At 34.3% G+C, this 19143-nt stretch overlaps 2 long non-coding RNA genes across 5 annotated transcripts in view; one reads left to right on the forward strand and one right to left on the reverse strand.

Annotated features, from left to right (window-relative positions):
- LOC138335094 (uncharacterized) overlaps positions 1 to 4910 on the reverse strand; it is a 119567-nt gene extending 114657 nt beyond the window's left edge. For all 3 annotated transcript variants that reach the window (XR_011210236.1, XR_011210233.1, XR_011210234.1), the window contains exon 1: positions 4603 to 4910. This is a non-coding gene — a long non-coding RNA (uncharacterized lncRNA). The remainder of the gene's footprint in view (positions 1 to 4602) is intronic.
- Positions 4911 to 6830: 1920 nt separating this feature from the next.
- Positions 6831 to 18797, forward strand: LOC138335106 (uncharacterized). 2 transcript variants are annotated; one of them, XR_011210242.1, is made up of 6 exons: positions 6831 to 7744; positions 9834 to 9937; positions 11726 to 13781; positions 15068 to 15116; positions 15697 to 15754; positions 16206 to 18797. It is a non-coding gene; the product is annotated as an uncharacterized lncRNA (long non-coding RNA). The 2 variants fall into 2 exon arrangements; XR_011210238.1 differs by having other exon boundaries at positions 11726 to 11801.
- Positions 18798 to 19143: the final 346 nt, after the last annotated feature.

Genomic DNA, 19143 nt, shown 5'->3' on the forward strand with positions numbered 1-19143 from the left:
AACGAAAAGACAGCGGAGTAAATAAAGGTAGAATTCAAAATATTCGAGGATAAAAAGAACATAAGAGTTGAAAGGAAAACAGAATAGAACAAGAGAGATGAAAAAGAGAAATGGACAAAAGAATAAAAGTAAATACAAGTAGACACATAAACAGAAAGTAGACACTCACATGAAGAAGAGAGATGTTGTTTGAAGGAGAGGAAAGAAGAGCATGAACCTAGCCGTTGATTATTCATCCTAAATGAACTTAGTTATTGACAAAGTCATCCTGAAGGAACTTAGTTATTGACAGGTCATCCTAAATGAACTTAGTTGTTGACAAAGTTATCCTGAAGGAACTTAGTTATTGACAGGTCATCCTAAATGAACTTAGTTGTTGACAAAGTTATCCTAAAGGAACTTAGTTGTTGATAGGTCATTCTAAATGAACTTAGCTATTAACAAGTCATCCTAAATGAACTTAGTTATTGACAAGTCATCCTAAATGAACTTAGCTATTGGCAAGTCATCCTTAATGAACTTAGCTATTGATAAGTCATCCTAAATGAACTTAGCTATTGGCAAGTCATCCTAAATGAACTTAGCTATTGGCAAGTCATCCTAAATGAACTTAGCTATTGACAAGTCATCCTAAATGAACTTAGTTATTGGCAGGTCATCCTAAATGAACTTAGCTATTGATAAGTCATCCTAAATGAACTTAGCTATTGACAAGTCATCCTAAATGAACTTAGTTATTGGCAGGTCATCCTAAATGAACTTAGTTATTGGCAGGTCATCCTAAATGAACTTAGTTATTGGCAGGTCATCCTAAATGAACTTACTTATTGGCAGGTCATCCTAAATGAACTTAGCTATTGGCAGGTCATCCTAAATGAACTTAGTTATTGGCAGGTCATCCTAAATGAACTTAGCTGTTGATGGCTAGGTACTCATTAACAGGAACTAAGTTAATTTAGGATGACTAACCGACAGCTGCTTAAGAAAGTGCTATATAAGTACTTTACCTGAAATGACCTATCAAATGAAAAACAAATATCAAAAGCCTTATGACATCTTAGGTCATTTAGCCCCTCGGTAATATAAAACAGATCATATACTTCCAGTAGTATGAGGTATAATCATAAGAAAGGCAAAAGACGTAACTGAGAATGGAGAAGAGAACATTGACATTAACTAGCACTTTTTGGTCATAAATGACAATTAAATAGAGCAATATAAACAATTTCTTCTTCAGAATATGCTGATCAAAATACATTTTGTGACATACAGTATTGCAAAAAACCACAACCAACGCAAGCGTCTGAAAACACGATTAAACGTCTTCATCTGATATTGGAGAAACAAATAATTCTAGAAAAAAACAACATTTCAGTCGAAGGAAATTGACGTTGCTACTAATCGGCTTCATTTGATCTGTTTATTCAATTTTAATCAAATAGATTAATATTTACACATGGGTGATCGACATCTTGATCTAAATATCGATTTGCTTTCTTCCACAATTGTGTTCAGTATATCATCAAGCACGACTTTTTTAAATGGTGTCAAATTTGACAATTTAATTATCATTTCGTTAATTATCTTTTCAGTCACTGTTCAAATCAATCTATCCATCCAGTGCTGGAATGAGATACAATGATAACACAAACTATATAATTTATCAATTCATTTGCATCCTTTTCTATCCCAATTTCTATCAATTTAGATTTCTCCTTTTCACGTGAGTGAACAACAGGTTTTTTACCTCTGATTCTACCTGAGTTAATGCATTGATAACTTTCTTTTGGTCCTTGATATGACTTCAAATAGCAACCAGCTTCATGATGTCCCCTTATTTCTGTCCTTTATCATAAGTACACTGATGAATGTAAGCATCAGATCTTCACTTGTTCAGAATATCTAATTTTATGTTATTATAACACTACAATGTTTCAGCATTTTCGTTATCCTTATTCAATGTAAGATGCCTAATATGATTATAAACATGATTCAAGCAAACAATACTAAGGTGATGATGTTTGTTCAGCAACTTTATTTCATCAACCACTGCATTATATAGCTGAGGTGAGCTTTGCTATCTTAAAATCATCTGCCACGCAACAGAGGAGAGGGTTTCACCATCATACCTTTACACACCGAATGGAACTCATAAACGTAGCTAGCGCATTAGCAAACCAAATACATTAGTCGTCTTGAAGGAAAACGACAAGTGCAAAATAAAATTCGTTGTTTCTCTGTTAACATACAACTGTAAATAAAACCATCGCAAGTGATAGAGAGCGATTGGTAAGGTTGAGTTGTTTTGTGTGTGAATAAATATTTCAGAATTCTGGGTAGCGAGGTTGATTTCATTAGTCCCGTGCGAGATGTACTTACAGTTATATAAATGATTGATAAGGATCGGCCAGGAACAAGTGAAACCAATAGACAGGTGACATCACCTGGTTTGGTGGTTAAAACATCTACATATATCAGTACAGAAAACAGTACTGCGTTATCAATAGATTTGTAACATCACCTGGTTTGGTGGTTAAAACATCTACATATATCAGTACAGAAAACAGTACTGCGTTATCAATAGATTTGTAACATCACCTTGTTTGGTGGTTAAAACATCATCAGTACGGAAATCACGGAAAGGGTATAGAAATAGAAAGTACATGTAAATACCAATAATTATCAATATTTCATCAAAAGCTTCAACACATAGTTTGATATTGTGAACGTTCACTTGACTCAACTTGACTGGTCAGAATTTCATGAAAATATAACACAGAATATTGGAATTTTACTGACGCAATTAAAATGAAGAATTTATCATTATGTTTCCAACGCTCGCCACAAAATGACATTTCCCAAGTCAAAATAATCCTAATGAAATTACAACGTTTATGACCGGAAATACAAAATGCAAACGAGTGATTCCCTTTTATAAATTTACCTATTACTAACGATTGAAATAACCACAATGCCATATTGTTCAAGAAAAAAGACAGTATGTACCATTACCTCGCATTATTGTTCTTTCTCGAATTTGAAGAATTATTTACAGATTTCAGTGTTAATGCGGTAATATGTAATGCTATTAATGTAATGACTACCGAACTTCTAATGATATGACTACAGTAATATAAATAAAATGGCGTTTCAAAATGACGCGTCTTGCTGTTAAATTAATGGTTATAATGACTACAATATCGCTAATACAACCACTAACAACACTATATAACCCTTATGATAAATCTTATCATATGAAAATCCTCATTTTCACTTTTCCTTTAAAATCGATAAGCCGTTTCATAAGCCAATGGGAGACGGCGTCATATTTCACAAAATGGGAAGATAAAGATAATTTTAAAGCCCCAATGACAATGCTGGTTGAAGTAAGAATTTTCAGTATTTGCATATTACAGAGTTATCTGCCCTTGCGGGTAGGTATTGGTTGTGACTTCATGTGTGTCAGAGGTTAACGTCATTCTTTTCTGAGAAAACGACGTGAGTTGCGTTCACAAAATAATGACGTCACAATGGATACCTAACCACAAGGGAGCTAACTCTGTAATATGCAAAAACGGAAAAATGACTTACAGTACTATTGACGAATTTGGTACAATTCTGTTATATTGTACAGTTAATGTGATAACGTACAGTACTATTATAATGTTATTTTACGTTCTAACACCTATGTAATAGCGTACACTACTCACACTAGTATTTACTATGTATTACACACACAGTGCGGTTAATGTAATCATCATATTACATTACATTAACCTTGCAGTATTTATAGTGTGCTGTTTCTTATTGACGTTGAACTTCTGTATTATCCTAATAATAATAATCAAATCAGTATTGCAAAATTGAAAATAATAAGTTCAAAAGTAATACAATCATTCTTAATCGATGCAATAATCAGTACATGATGTGTATGAAATACAGCTGATGAATGTTCTCCCAATATGACAATACCTGTATGCCAATATGCACACACTCAAAAACATGTTAAAATGTACAATGTTTAAATTATTAAAATGCCTAAATGCTTTCCATTGACCACGAGAGTACAGACTTAACCTATATAAATGTACACACATGCTTACTCCCTATTTCTTACTCTTGATACATGTTCGTCACAACAAGATTAGATAAAACGCAAATGGGTAAATAAACCTATGGAACTAACCAGTTTTCAAGTTTTGGGGAAATGATTCATGAGTATGTTAATTTTATGTACTACATGTCATAGTAATGTAAGCTCCACATAATACTACATTTATTAATGTATATCAATTTATTTTCAACTTAAATATGTCAGTAAAAGGTTTGTGCAAAGCTAACAATACTCTGAAAGTCAGTCTCAGGTAAATTACTTCTACAAAATATGAATGGCCTAGGCGCATGCGCACTGTATATTTAAAAACAAATTTTAATTTAGCTTTGAGTATGTTTCGACATGTACTATGCATTTCTGTAACCCGACCATCGTGCCTTGGTGTTCGTTTTAGAAATCAAAGTTACACATTGTGAATATATTTCATGAGCTCAACCTCATAAATTACTTAACGAGAGAGGATTGCCCTAGCAGAGAATGATACTCACCGTAACTGCATAATGTGCCGTGACTTGGACAACAACATGTTCATCCGCATGATAGTGACCAACTACAAAGTCCAGTTTCCCTTGACCATCGTTTGTTCTGTGATAAATCTCGGTATTCGTGAAGCGCTTGGTTGATCAGGTTAGCTATAGACGTGTACATACATACGAAATGAGAGGAACACCATCAGAGAGACTTTTAAAGATGACACAGATTTAGTTTAGTTTAACTTAACAACTGTTCAAATGTCCTTCTTTTGTGGACAGAGAAAACAAAACTGACCTAGACTGCTCAACCTATCTCCATCCCAGTCGACATCAACAATGAAAACTTTTCCGTATAGCATTCTATGTTATGCAAAATGTGTGAGTGCAATTCAGATTTCATTCACATTAGCAATTGAAATGAAGCCGGTGGGCCAACAAGAGTCGTCAAGCGAGAGTATTAATATTTTATACTGTATCAACTGATCAATGCCTATTTTCCTGTGAGGAACAACCGTCGATGAATGAAAAAAGATGCAACTCCGTGACTTGAGTATACTTTTATTTCTAATAGTAATTCTATGCAGACGACTGACTAAGCCTTTAGCCATTTGCAATCCTGATCGCATCTAGCGTAAATCCGCAGCCGTCTCTCCCTCGACCTGTTTGTCGGGTCATGGCGAATCCTGAAATTAGATACAGCAGCCAAAGCTTGATTCGGACATATATAACTAGATTCGATACGAAATTTACATAACACTATAGGGAGACGGTTTCATTTAATAGAGCGTAGAATTAGTCGATTTTCATTGACGGAATCCAACGTGTAAAATGTAAGCATAGTACGGCCACGTTCAGAGGCAGGCTCCATTGAATTAAAACTAGAAATTATTCCGGAAGGAGATGTGCTTGCGGTAAAGACAATATCCCAACCGAACAGTGAGCTAGGGAATTCTTTGTAAACATCGCGTTAATGACTTCAAGGGCGAAAATTGCCGACAATTTACCGTAATCAGTTTTATTTACACGCTCGTCTGGTTTCCGCGCGCGTGCGCGTCCCCAGTGGAGGCCAGGGAGAAAGGGGCATATGTTGTCACCACATAGTTGTAAACATATTACAACAAAGTACAGCGCTGTAAAGACAGTCGACATGTAATGGAAATAAAACAGAGTACCTGTAAATGTCTATTTTCACTTTAACCGGGTGAATAAAGCTAGATATATTTCCGTTATCTGTATAATGAGTAACTTTTTTAAACTTTACCTTATTTAAAATAATTAAATAATTTCCCCGTGATAACAAGTTCGCAATTTTCACACTGACTAAATAGTTTGCAGTCTGCAGTGAATGCGTTAAGAGTTAGTAATCCGTATACTTTGAACACTTTGATTGATCTGAGGACAATGTCTATTTCGCGAAGGAACTACGAACACCGTGAAACACTGAAGTTTAATATTTATACACTATTCCATTATATATCTAACTTATATTTCCTTTGTGAACGACATATTTAATATGAGTAGTCAACCTTTTGTCCCAGGTTTTGAGAAGATGGGTCCCCCTGTGTTGTTCGCAATTGTACATTTTTCCCGCAAGCATAATTACGTGATGTTCGACTATACTAACTGTTACGAATCAACTTGTCAAATTTTATTTTTTGATATAGTATTATTCGTTTGATAATTCAAGTTCATCTCTAAACTTGAATTACTACATAGTTTTTTTTATATCCCATGTCTCGTATTTGCAAGTAGAAAAGTCAGATGAAGTAATACGGTATAAAAAATTGATTATCATAACCTTTCTCGTCTCATTGAACATTGAGAAATATCGAGGCAGTGTTATTGTGCATCGAACTCATCTGTGGAACACATATCTGTTTTAAATGCTTGAATGAATTCGGGAAAATAATGAAATTTGATGGAAAATGTCAAAATTAATTTGAAAAGGACGCAGACACTTTCATAGAATTCCGTTGTCCTCTTTCAGATCTCCGATCGACTGCCATAGATGGGTCATACATGGGACAATGCAAATAAAAATGAATAAAAATCATAAAAACAGTTTCATCGACAAAACAGACCCGTGTGTATTACTTAGTCAGTCAGGCGTAACATGGATGATGAGGAACAATGCTCTATATTTTGTAATGTTCTGAATATTTCATGACCAAATACAGGTGGTTTTCCTGAACTATAAATGATTACATTTTATATGTAACCATTTGAGACGACATTACTCATTATAAAGGTAGACGATTTCGGTTTTTGTTGGAACTGCATTAGAAACGTGCAATTTGTATTTTTACTGCCCGGAAACGCAACTAGGTTCATCAATGAGGACAGTGTGACGGGGAAATGACAAGAAGAAAGAATAACGTCCGAAATGAATAATATTTATTGTGAACGTTTAATTTTATATTTAAATGTATAATTTTACATTCCCACCTTATCATTAATCTATATTGTTTGTAAATATAACGATAAAGTCGTTGTTTATATGGATAAGATATTGTTTAAAACACACGTGGTTTGGTCATTTCATACGGTTCTAAATATACGATGACATTGTATATATAAATAACTGCAAATAAATGGCTTTACGCCTAGGTCACATCTAGACCTATTTAATACTTATATGAACAATCTCCGAGTGTCTTGATTTATATTTAGCCTATGTTCCACGGTGTTATCTACTTAGGAGAGGTGGAGTAAGATGTACATTACAAATGACCATAGGCTCAACATGACCGGCGGTCAGAACAAAAAATAACATAATCAGTTTACTATCAAACCAAAATGGCCGACACTACGCTAGATGATGACAAGATGTTTTACTGACTGAGGCTTAAATATGAGAGGTTGTCCTACCTGCATATGATGTGAAGTATCAAGTCGTCGTTTTCACTCAAATAACTTTTAACAACGAGATAACAGCATAGTTTAAGTGCAAACTTAATCATTTTCGGATGTTTACATTCAAGCGCAAAAAGACGTCGATTATAACGTGTCGCATGACACAAAAATTCTTCTGACCCAGATATTCTTAACTATATTAAGAATATGTGTTTTGTAATTTAAAATAAGGATAGAAAGTGCCATCAATATGACATTTCACGAATTATTTAGTGGAAATCCTTGTTAAAAATCTCTTTTCAAGGTAAGTGATTCTAATAAAATTTCTATCGTAAAAATATTCTGTCGTTGTCGTTTAGCCATAAGATTCGCCGGATATAGCAGTAGTAAATGATAAAAACATACATTGATAACATCGATATGTTGCTGTTGTTGGTGTTGCTTTCGTCTAAATGAATAAACAATTTGATGTCTTCCATCACACAAATTAACAATAAAAATCAAACACTTTGACAACAAATTGTAAATGTTATTCATATTTTATTTTGCAACATCATAAATATCTATAAAAGTACTTTAATGCAAGATTGTCACCCTTTCGCAATTTTGACCTTGACCTTTGATAGGAGTAATGGCCACTATGACCGCTTAAGGTAATTAAGGGCTTTAATGAGTATCACTTAGACATTTGAATATTTCATGCCTAATATATTCCTACTAATGATACCCCGGAGAAACAGGTTCCTCTATCAGCCGTCTGTTTCTTAATGACATATTAAAGAAGCGTTTCTTCGTCTTGCATGCGCATCCTCATTTCCGGCACAAACAAACGAGTTTCATTTGATTTGTTCAACATTGACAATATTCAAAATCTTTGAAAATATGTTTACCATCATTATTTACTTTATATTTATTTTATTCATTTATTTCGTTTTGCATATTTTCTACAATAATTTGTCGTAGCAATAAAAACCAAAATCATATATATGAATTCATTAGCTCTTGAAGTTTCCAATACACACACCAATGATATGACAGTGCTACAACCGTGTGTCAATTGCTACAATATGTTATTGTGTCTTTTTTGTCTCTTTCTCTTGAGGCCAATTGACAATTAAATTATTAATTTTCAACAGATAAGGTTGCGTAGTTCCGCAGTCACAATGCAGGTATGACTTACTTTTATGTGAGGTCAGAACTAAAAAATATAATTATGTTACGTAGTCATCTATAACTGGGGTTAAGTGAGGCATCGCCACAACTTCTATGTGGTCACACTTCAATTAACACGAACAATGCCAGCTATATAGATATAAAAAAAAAACATACCACCATATATCTTATGAAATCCGGTCATGTGAAAATCTAAAATCATAATAAATTTATTTGTTTATGCAAACACCGTGTTAATCAAATCAGATCGTTTGCTCTTCGGATCACTAAGCAGACACTTGTACTAGCAGTCACTTTAGAAACGTTGTTAATTTGTCTGAAACAGTAGGATTTATCATAGCGATCTTAAAATAAACAAACAACTACACCATATCCACACGCACTCGGGTCAGCGTCTCTAAACAACTCTAACTATGATCATACCAGGAAGGCCAACTCAAACCTCTGGTCAGAATTCACCAACAGAATCTATTAAAATGTATTAATGTAGCTTGGTGTCTCTACTTTAAATGTGCAGATATGACACCGTTTCCTTGTGACCCCCGAGGGAGTGAACGACTCGGCTATACAACCCCGCGACAAGCTAACTAAATATCCTACCGTATCCATGAGACTGTCTCACTTATCCCCAGTGACACGGTTTAATGTGAAATATCGATTTTATCATTAGTGCTAAAAGAATTAGCCGTCCCGCCAGACACATTGCTGACATAAATAAATTCCAAAACTGTTTAGATGAGTTTGTGACAAAACCATAACACTGAATAGTTAGAGCTAATAACGGATGCTTTACGCCATAGTCTGAAGTAATTATCTTCTAAATTAGACTGTAGGTAACTTCCTGTTGTCCACTTGCGCATCAATTGTTTCAAATAGTCAATTAGAATCATAATTCATGTATTATCATAATAATGAAAAGTCAATGTTTTATATTGGAATTAATTAAACGGGTATTATAGTAAGGTTTCTTCATATTAATGTATGCCATTCTCTAATTGATATCTCACTGAGACCTATCTTGTGTATGTATACCCGTCCGTCAACTTTGCCACTTTTATCGATTCTCATTTGTACTAGAACGCAATAATGACAAGCTCCTTAACTAGTTTTTCAAAGTGTAAATAATTACTCTTATGAAATATGTCACAATCATTGTGAATGTTTTAATTTACAATGCTATGAAATATTTTGGAAGGTCATTATATATTTTTCTTTTTCAGTTCTCTGACCTCGAAATGTTAAACATGTAACTTTCCTACCTGCATTTCCGGAGAGAATTCCAAAATGACCTTGTTGGACTAAAACGACCGAAAATCAATTTCAGGTGAGCATATGGCGAGGTCGATAAGTAGTTTAGCTTCCTTCTTCCTTTCATGGACAATTGGTTATACAATTGAAATTGCCTTTTACTCAATCCTATCTCAACATATTCTTTATATTGATTTTCATTGTATATTGAATTTTTAATATTTTTTATTTTCAATTTGACCATACAGGAACGCCCATAGCTTCTCTAACATAAGACAGAACGACGATGATGGACGTAATTTATCAAAGCAGATATTAAGGACATAGTTTTCGTGACCAAAAGGACGTCAAAAGTAGTATACCTATAGGGTACAATAAACCCATAGTCACAACAATTCGAGTTGTCATTTTTTTCCGTACGTAACACATAGTGCACCACTAAGAAATATGAATGATACTGCTTTACTGTTGATTTTTTTTCGTAACGTGTTTTAACAACCAGCATGAATGCGTTAAGCAAAGTTTAAACATATGATTATAAGGAATAGAGAATGATTATGTAGTCATTGGTTGTACTTTCCTAACATAGGTTTAAGTTTTATGTAAATAAAAACTATCTGTTGACGCCTAGCAATAGCGAGTTCAAGTGCCCCATTGGATAATCAAAACAAATATCACATTTCAAATGCTGGATAATATGAACTTTTCCACTATTATAGTACATGTTGGCCTTGACTGTTGACACTGTAGTATATGTGGGTTGGTTTGCTGCTACACGTGCTACATGTTGACTGTTTTTCGACCACGTGCTACATGTTGACTTTTTCTTTGACCACATGGTACATGTTGGCCTTTTTCTTTGACCACATGGTACTAGTTGACCTTTTTCTTTGAACAAGTTGTACATGTTGACCTGTTTTTGACCACATGGTACATGTTGACCTTTATCTTTGAGCAAGTGGTACATGTTGACCTTTTTGACCACATGGTACATGTTGACCTTTTTCTTTGACCTCATGGTACATGTTGACCTTTTTCTTTGACCTCATTGTACATGTTGACCTTTTTCTTCGACCACATGGTACATGTTGACCTTTTTCTTTGACCACATGGTACATGTTGACCTTTTTCTTTGACCTCATGGTACATGTTGACCTTTTTGTTTAATCATGTGGTGCATTTTCACCTTTTTCTTTGACCACATGGTACATGTTGACCTTTTTCTTTGACCTCAAGACACATTTTGACCTTTTTCGTTGATGATATGGTATATGTTGACCTTTTTCTTTGATCATGTGGTACATGTGCTTGATTTTGACCATATTGTAGTACATTTTGACTAAGTTTAGACCGTGGTATATGTTAACCTTGTTTTTGACCTCATAATACATTTTAAAACACTCTAAACCAACTTTCTTTCGTTGTTAATTTTCACGATTCCTATTTCAAAACAAATTCACATATTTTAAAAATGAATGAAATTACCTTTAACTAGGTAGGTATATATACATTCGCATAGATAAACTTTCACGTATTTAGTTTAAATGCAAAATTCGCGAAAATAAATAAAGTCGGTTTACAGTAGTTGTTATTGTTACATTTGTGTGCTGATGACACTTGGTATATTGTCTCCTTGTCCGTTTCGACTATAGTTCTGGGTGGACAGGTGTTTATGTGTGATACCTTGAGTATTGGATATTTTGAAAAAATTTTAAAGCTGTTTTTTCCTATTCTGATTTTTTTTCTTTCACTATTTTCCCCATACAAGAGATGACATTGTTTAGAATCTGATAATGCTTTATCATATAATCTACTCGATATCCAGTAATATCGCCCTTGTAATGTTTTTTTTTTTTATTTTTAGAATTCGAGAATGGTGTGACAGCCTCCGCTGGATTTTACAAGATATTTCAATTGACGTGGGGTTCTTTGAAATATAGGTTGTTGTAGTTACTTGTATGTGATAAAAAGTATATTTAAGGCCCGTAAATAAATTTTAAAAAAAATTCTTAAAATCCCATTTTAGATCCTACATGTATCAATTTTAATGTGAAAGGTTGTTGGGTTATATTTTAAAAAATGCTATTTGATCCTTTATCTTATTGATGGGTTAAACGCCTAAACATATATCGAACACATCTTTCCCAAAGCCATTTTTACCAAACGTCATCAATATAGTATCTTCTTACAACAGAAGCCAACAAACCTCTTGGTTGTTTCCCTCTACTATTGCTCGAGTTCCCCCTCTTCCAGTTGCCAAGATACCTTCTGAGGGAAATGTCTCGTGGGTAGTATTTTAATCAGTAGCTAGAAAATGTCCAATTCCGAAAGATATATCACTCAGTTTTACAATGATATATCCGTTGTCATCTCAAAAGACAAAGAAACAAAACAAAAATGTTAAACATCACTAAGACTTTGTTGATAGGAAGGTCGATAGGTCAATATTTGCATAGCTAGATCTTGCTTCACGCATGCGTATAGGTGTTGTTTTTCAACCTTTACTGACACTCCAAACAATGGCATGGCTAATATGACCTTTTATTTAAATTAGTTTCGGGGGCACGCTGAGTTAAACATCTCATTGAAACAAAGCATTAATGCTCTATAATGTTAATGTCAGTTTGATGTTAACACTGAAATTATAACTTAATTGAGAGGAACTAAATATAAAAGGGCATTACGATCACTAATTCTCAAAGACTTCTTGCAAGAGGAGGACCACAAAAACATTTTGAGACATTTTTCGAAATTTTATCCAAATTATGAGGTCATCTTCTCACCAAAATAACCAAATAAAAGCAATTGATATTGAATCATATGCCATGTGTTATTATCGCAAAGAGATATCGATGTGGTATGTATATTTTAAGCGCATATTTGGCATGATAAAAATTATTTGTATCGGTATACTATATGAGTGTGATACGATGGCTTATTTAAGTAATATCCTTTTCCGTTAAGTATCCGTCAACGCATTTTGTTACATCCAATTGTATCACTCCCTTTTAGTTAGTTGAAGCAAATCTTATTAGCATATCAAACTAAACAATGTTTTTTTCAAATAAATTTTTCACAAAAATTTGTTGTCAATACTATTGCATGTACCTGATAATGCATGAAATCAAAATCATATCACCAATTCATCACTTAGACTTGTTACATTAATTGCATTTATGAAGAACAGATGACTGGCTTCAAATATAGAATTAACTTTTCTGACATCACACTCAGGTCTTCTGATGCTCCATTATATATCTGACAATTAAGGGAGGTAGGATATTGTCCGTACCCAATCTGTATAGTACTACACATCTAGGAGGTAGCGTTGTACTATATGGGGAACCGTGGGGTGGCCAAGCTCAGCACATAGATAGATCGTGAGCTTCTATCAAGGTGGATACTATACATCGACAAAACGGACAAGATTTCAATATCAGTCTATCTTTGATGTGGAGGACGATTAGGAACCAGCAATCTAGACATCGATTTGTGAGGGTTTTGTTGTCGGGGAGCGGTCGTTATTTGTGATTGGGTTCTTGTGTAGGGACCAGTCGTTATCAACTCCAGGGTCATTAGTGACGATACTATATACAAGGGTGAGAATTGCTGGGACTAATCCCGGCAAATGAAGCGGCGCAGATGTGATGAGACGGACCCGTGCTCCTAGATTCCTTTCATGGTATTAATTGAATTACGGACATGGTGGTCACATTGTGTGGCCGGACTCGAGTGACTTTGAACGAACTTGAGAAATCGTTGATGATCCTACACACGCAAATAAAGAAAGTGGGTGGTTCAAAACGCTACCCCTGGCCAAGTGGTGTAGAAGTAATGAAATAGCAGCTCTTCCCCGGTTAGCAGACCGCGTAAACGTCTTGGTAGCTTAATTCGTGTCTTGATGTCATCATTTTATCATGGTAACTACTATATCTTTGTTTTATCAGACGAAATTGATGTTTTGATCCAAATTAGAAAAAAACATGCTCAAATTATTACGAATGTTTCACACGTCACATGATTGCACATATTTGTAATGATACACATAAAGCTTGTTTCAAAGCTTTCAACAATTTGGAATCGGAGATTAAGATTTATAGATGAGTGGAAATGCATCATGCACTGATTACATACAAGATAAAATATAACGACAATGCGAACTCTAGAAAAACACTTGTAATACAAAAGATTTCCACCTACTCCAGTTCTAAGTACATTACGCTAGCCACGACATTCTCTCTGAGGTGCCGGTAGTAACCTAACAACCACCCCATCTCCGCCATCTTGAGACATGTTGTAAAGCGTAATAGTAGTTTTAATTACTTTGTGATTTCAATCGCCTTCAACATCAAACAACGTCACATAGATTGCCTATTTTTATAGGAAGCGAGTTATGATGACGAAATGCACAAGAGAAGCGATCTGTGTAAACTTGTGCCACAAAGTCAATGTTTACGGAACGCTTGAAGGGTCATTATAGTGCCCCTCAAGTGATTCCCCACTTCTACAGAAAACCGTCTACAACACTCGGGTGGTATTAATGGCTAAGGCGGATGCCTTTAAACCACAGCTTTCCCCTTACACTAGTAGTACTTGTTTTACTCCTCTGTTTTATAACGGTGTAGAAATTGTAACTGGTAGCTTACAGGAGTAATATACAACGTACCTGTACATCTTTAAATTCAACTTTAAAGTTTAAACTTTCACTATATAGTTTGATGAGATATAAACATTATAGGTACTACTTTTTTATTCAGTTTTCCTCTAAATGACCAATACATACATTTGTATTCTGAACTATGTTTTTGTTAGGCAATCCTAATGTTAACCCTATAACACCGGAAACAATCGCCTAAGTAGTTAACAAATCCAACTAAATTATGTAGGCTAACCTGTTTAAGGCAGCTCGGATAATCCATCTGAATAAATGTTATAATTTTGGGTTGAGGAGATCAGACAAGTCAAACTATATGACACATATTACATTGGTAAGGTTGTATTTGTTGATCAAAATTACTTAAACTGTGTTATGGACTCGCATTACTTTAAATAACTGAGTTAAAGAACATGATGATTTTTGAATTTTTATTTAATCGCTGTTACGTAAATAAGTGTATGTAATTCTTCTGATTCGGAATTAACTGGATTTTTATTTTGCTGTATTCTCAATTAATACGTGCTGTTTTTTCTTGTTTCATTCTGATAGGTGACAACACATATCAAGATCAACAATATTTCATGAATATGCAAACATTGTAAATATTTTATTTCATTATTTTGTTTTAAAAATACGTTACGTAACTACAATACTAGTACTTCATAGTGCAAATATTTTAATTTTCAAAATTGAATTTTACACTTGAAAAACTATGGATGATAATGTTTTACGTAATTGCATTATTTTTAAACACGTTCTTAATTAATTCGTTAGTATGCAAAGATTAACATTTATTGCCCTGAACATCCAAAATGAGTACATGTGGAGGTATTATTTAGTAATCTGTAAAGTATTTAAGCCTTGTTATCCCTCATGGGATCTAAGAGTTGAGCTCGGTTCTAATAAGATGTTGGATCATCCTAGATCTAAGCCATGGAAAGGCATAACACTTACCACCCACTCCGATGGCAGATTAATGGACAAGATAGCACAAAAACGGTTCAATGCATGTTGTGCAATAATTATTACTTTTCAATTAAATATCTGTTAGAAATATATTGACAAATTGTATATGATATCCTTGAAAGTACCATGAATTCACGGTGTTACACAACGAGCTTTGTTTCTGTGTAATTTGTTCTTCGTTAATGATGCTGTTATTCCTTTCTTATCTACAGGGCACCCTCTTCTATCCTACATATCCTATTGTCCAAATGTCCTAAATCGGACGGTCTGGTAAGTACTTTTAACAAAAATTATTAAACAAAATCAACATGTTTAATACTGCAGTTACATTGCGTTCAAGACATGTCGAAATATTAACCCCCTATTCTATGCTTTCGGAATATCAAACAAAAATTTAAAAAATTGAGGCCCCTAAATGTCCCATCGCAAATCTTAACATACGTATATCTAATTCAGATGTAAAGTCCGGAGCAAAGGATAAATTAGAGGAGGTATGTCACACTAAAGAAAGAAAGGATATCAGTGAAAATACTACAGGGGCTGCATCCGTTACTGCATTCATTTCCATGTCATATCCCAATTTGGAGCACATATTCGAAGAAAAGTGTCAAATACATGTATACCAATTGCATGCAAGAACGTGCCATTCTTCTATACATATTTGCATACACAAGTCTTCAAGATATTTTATTGGTTCACAAAGCATTACTTTATATTTAAGAGCTGTGGAGTTGAGCTAGGTGTTTGTGACGAGTGGCCACCTTCGGAACTCCAGACACTTTGGAGTCAATAGCCAACCAAATGTGAAGGAAAGGATGACCAAATACAAGCGCAATGACGCCAGAAGTTCCGAACCTCACCAAACTTGACCATGAAACTTGTCGGACGCGCTTGTGTACACAGAAAATTTCAGTACTCGGACAAAAAAGTGTTTGCTCTGAGGATAATTTAAGATCTATGTAGGTAAACCCGCTTGTACATATAGACAAGACAATAATGGTCTCATCACGGTAACGCTTAGAGATAAGTATGAAGATGTATACATGTCAAACGCAAGGTTGATCTGTTTATCTAAGAGATTTACAATATTGCGTAAAGTACATGATGGCGAAGAAATGGCCTGAATGAACCTGATGTACAGCGAGAGCTAATACTAACTACGGTGTCAAGCGATGATATTCGACGATTCTAAATCAAATATGTCGGTAAGACAGAAATCTAAAAAGCGAGAAAGCGATAAACAAAATTGACCAAGAATCTATATCCATCTGTCAATCTTAACTCTCTTAAGACGTACGTTATGAAGCAAACTGATCTTACTTTTAAAATTCAGCAATAGACAGCCTTAGAACCAAATCCGGCGAACTTAATGGGTTTTTTTCGTCATTATTATCGGTAATTTGACGAATTAATGTTTGTTGTTGTTCTAAACTACCGAGACACAATAGTGCTTGAGGTTTAAAAATTTAAGAACCTCCATCCCCAAAAAGTAAGGTCAAAAGAAACAATCGCGTTTTCATGTTTTGAAGCCATAACTAAAAACTCTCATTTTACTTAGACCGCTTTAAGTACACTGATTTATGTTTTATTTATTTATTTCTTAATAACATAAAATGAACACTCAAATGAAATCAGTTTATTTATAATTATATAGCTAACTATGATGAAGCAATGAGGATGAAACTGCCTTCCCGCTTTATCGTCATATACATGGGACAGTGACACCATCCCTTGTTTATAGGTTCTATACCTGGTACCTGGGGAGTCAGCTCGCCCCCTATCTAAATAAAGTTTCTTACAAACCTTTTCACCGCGAAATTGGATTATAAATAAGGCGGAACACCTAGCCTCGGAAAGGGGACGAACCGTGGCAGTGTTAACAAAGTGTTGTCAGCTTTATTGCAATAAATTACAAATACATTTTGTAATATTCCGCAATCACATTATTGAATTTGATGTTGCTAACCTTGATTTTGACATGGTAAAAGATATCCAAAACCATTATGTTAGTTATATATATTTGCTACGTGTAATAGTAGGCATTCAATGCAAAATACAAAATTGTATTTGCAAGATGACTAGATTTTAACGTGTTTCGTTTCGGCAGGTGAACATATACGTAGAGTATAGGCAACTTAATATATTGTTTTTTAAAACAAATTCCATACTGCAAAGACAAAACAGAACATGGGGAAATGCTTATCATAAATCAAAACAAATTCACATAATCGATTACCAACATAATTATTATCATATCAAATCTATCAATGATATATGACAAACATGTTGATGTTAAGCTGTCTGAAATCCATCTTAGAAGAATCCAAACGCGGATGTGTTTGCTCGCTGAGAAATCGTAATCTGTCTATAGAATTACGCACCCTGTTATATAGATGGTTTACATATATACAGAGTCGTGCAAAGACAGATTTGTAAACAAGTTTATGTATATATTTCAAGAATTTTGTTTCCTTTGGAGTTTACCACTCTCAGGGTTTTGTCACCAGTGGAATTTGTCACTGAAGGACATATTTACCAAAGTCAATTGGATTTAAGGTTAAACGTACGAAAACTGTTCTTCTCACTTTCTTACTGTTTTTCACCAAATTATCGCTGAGATGTTATACCTAAATAAATTGCATTTTTAATGTCATCAATGTTGTTACTTTCGATTCTGTATTTTCGTCCAAGACATTATTTCTATCGTGGTTTACTATTTAGGTTAAATTTGTTTAGAAAATGAAGTATTCTGATTTAATACCACTGATATAATTAGTTCATGTAGCACTAAAGACGCAAAAAAACCCGCTAGGTGAGGTCACAAATAGTCATAATTTTAAAGTCAAAAAGCGTTCACTAATATATCTGTCAAAAAAGGGATTTAGTTTATAAAGAAAACACGTTTATTAGACGTATGAATATGTTGCCAAAGGAGACCAATCACTATTATTTGCAACACATATGAATCCTAAAGACCAATAATGACAAACCAAGACAGTTCATATTAGCATGCTGCAGGCTAGATTGAGGACAAGCCGTTTGAATGAAAAAGTGTACGCATGGCGCACGGCGACGGACGATGCATGATGACAACAGGTCATCCTAAAAACTTATTTTAAACTTGTTAGTTATGAGACCATTGTTTAGGATACCAATAACTGATGTAAAGTCATCAAACAGAATTAATGAAAACAAATTTAAAACACACACATACACTCGCAAAGTTTATGCAAGTGAATGGGGATGCTGGGCTTGGATATGTTGGCAATGAGTGTGTGATTCGACAGAAGAAATAAAATGGTGTTAAATACAGTACTGATGTTGTCGATTTACTTAATGTTATCTTATGAGCTGAATTGTGTCCGGGTCTGTTTTATGTAAGCGAGAACTGATCAACTCTCCAGCCATAATTCTGTTGAACATATCTTAGTGTAACTCTGACTTTAAATGCTTCATTTTTTCTGGGGTGTTATGCTGAACAGGAATGTACATGTTTAAAACTTTCATTTGACAACTGGATTCGATAGAATGCGCTCATCAAAAACTAACAATACTTCCGAAAATAAGTTGATGGAACAGCTTGCGTACGTTTGCAGTGACTGGTAGAAACATGTGGTTTGTTGAATACCTGTAACTGCAGGTGTGTCCAGATATCAATT

Source organism: Argopecten irradians, chromosome 1 (assembly GCF_041381155.1).
Source record: "Argopecten irradians isolate NY chromosome 1, Ai_NY, whole genome shotgun sequence".
NCBI classification, from domain to species: Eukaryota; Metazoa; Mollusca; class Bivalvia; order Pectinida; family Pectinidae; genus Argopecten; species Argopecten irradians.